A 2636-nucleotide genomic window follows, 5' to 3' on the forward strand; every position below is an offset into this window, starting at 1 on the left:
TTAGCCGCCTTTCAGTGGAACAAACCCCCCTACCCCCCCACACCGAGGCACACAATGCGGTTATTATAACGCCCTGGCCCTAAGAAGGGCCTGGGAACAGCTTGGAGTGGCCTATAATTAAGTTCATTTAATAATAAAGACACAACTTCTTAGGTATTTATTGCAAGAAGCGAAAAGAAGCCTGTCATCTTCTCACTCTCTACTCCCCTCCCCCACCCTCCTTCCCTTTTACAAATCAGGAAAGCCAGGGAGTTATACATTTTTTTAAAAATAACTTTTGCAAAGGCTGTCTGGCCAGTGGGGAAAGGGAAATTAAATTACTTGAGAACATTCTTTCCATGTTTAAAAAAAAAAAAAAGGCTTCTGCTTATTCAGGTAGTTAACTCATGGGGAGGATTGTTAAAAGGCTGTTCCATCAACCACTCTTGGGTTCAACTTCCAAAGGCTTTCAGGGGCTGTGACCCTCCAGCAAAGGGGCATCCCTAGGGATGAAGCTGCCATTTGGAAGGGCACTTCCTCAAGCCGCCGCTGTGCCCAGGAAGGATCCATGGGGAGTGTCCCTCCAGCAGGGCCCCATGTCCTTGGTCCCCACCCCTCCTCCAAGCACTCAATTGTGCAGCTAGTTTCCAAGTAGTGGGGAGAGGAGAGAGCGCCAGGAAATGTGGTCAGTTTGCAAGAATAAAGCATGAGAGGGGGCAGTCCAGGGTCACAGCTCTGCCCCTGTCTGGCTGAGTGTGCCTGTTTTCTTGAATTTCCCTAAGGCTCAGTGTCCTTTGTAAAATGAGGATGTTAGTAGTACAAGTGTTAGTGGCTCAGTTGTATCCGACTCTTTGTGACACTATGAACTGTAGCCCGCCAGGCTCCTCTGTCTGTGGAATTCTCCAGGCAAGAATACTGGGGTGGGTATCCATTCCCTTCTCGAGGGGATCTTTCTGACTCCAGGATCGAACCTGGGTCTCCTGCATTGCAGGCAGATTCTTTACTGTCTCAGCCACAGGTACAATGAGTAATGAATAGTCTTAAGTTCTCTGAGCCTCACTTCTTTTATCTGTAAAATGAGGTTAAAAAGTAACCTATTTTACATGCATTGTTGGGATAACTGAAAGGAGTAATGTATGAAATCGCTTAGCATACGTGGTACATAGTGATCAGTAAATGCTAGCTGCCATTCTTATTATTATCGTTATTCCTGTTATTAATGCAACTGTATTTTGAAAGATACTTATTGGATTGAAATCGTTTGCATCATTGGATGAGTCAATACACACAGCAGGCGTCTGTCTCGAGAAACAAAAAAAGCCATGAGAACTGGCTGGGCAGTACCGCATGGGAATAGCTGCTGATTGCTGTTATTTCTTTGGTAGGGAGATGGGGTGGTGAAACACATGAGGGTCATCATTTCTTTGCTGTAATTAATTAAATGAAATGAACTGTACAGTTCCCACCATGTAGGGGTGAATAAGATAACATTAACAAGAAGACTAGTCTTTTCAGCTGGTCATAAGAAAGCACACGCATATTGGCGCTCCCAGCATTTTGGACTTTGCCATCAGTGATGAAGAGAAACTTTCATTACATGGTTGAAAAGAGGCTGACTTCTGCTGGAACATTTGATAAAAAAAAAAAAAACAAACACTGGACATCGAGCCTATTGATAAGTAAAGGTCAGCCCAAGAGAGGGTGGGAATGAGGTACATTTTGGGGAAATAAAAAAGAATGAGGCTTATAAAAAGAAACAAATTTGAGTCAGTTGAGCTGAGATGGATGGACCTGTTACACAGGGTGAAGTAAATCAGAAACAGAAAAACAAATACCATGTATTAACACATATATATGGAATCTAGAAAAATAGTACCGATGAACCGATTCACAGGGCAGGAATAGAGAACACACGCATGGACAGTGGGGAGAGGGTGGGGCGGGCTGAGAGAGAAGCATTGGCAGAAACACACTGCCATGGGCAGCTAGTGGGGTTCGGACGCATCACTGACCGACGGGCACGAGTCTGGGCAAGCTCCGCGAGACGGCGAAGGACACGGAAGCCCGGCGTGCTGGGACCACAGGGTCTCAAAGAGTCAGACGTGATCGAGTGAGTGAACAGCAAGTTGGAATGTGCTGTGTGACAGGGAGCCCGACCTGGAGCTCGGTGGTGGCCTAGAGGGGTGGGGTGGGGGTGGGGTGGGAGGGAGGCTCATGAAGGAGGGGATATATGATTCTTAATGCTCGTTCACACTGTTGTACGGCAGGAACCAACACAACATCGTAAAGCAATTATCCTCCAGTTAGAAATGAATTTTAAAAAAAGGAACGAGGCTGCTTTTTAAATAGCTAAAGAAATCTCCAGTTACCATTCAGCTCAAACATAGTGCCTTGTTTTCACTTTGTTTTATGTAAAAAAACAATAAGCATTTGGAGGTACGACATTTTGGACACCAAAATGGAGGACTGTGAAACTCTGAGAAGCCCTGAAGGAGAAGAGACAGGAAACTCAAGGCAAGACATCCTTTATCCTCCCGATCCCAGCAGCATTTGCTCTTTATTCCTTAAAAAGCCTTTTAAAAGTCACATGGGAAAGGGAGCACTCCAAGGATCTTTCGATTCCTTTTGGTTTTGGCTAAGACAATGAAATTATTGAG

This window comes from Bison bison, unplaced genomic scaffold, assembly GCF_000754665.1.
Source record: "Bison bison bison isolate TAMUID 2011002044 unplaced genomic scaffold, Bison_UMD1.0 scf7180017864232, whole genome shotgun sequence".
In the NCBI taxonomy this organism is placed as follows: Eukaryota; Metazoa; Chordata; class Mammalia; order Artiodactyla; family Bovidae; genus Bison; species Bison bison.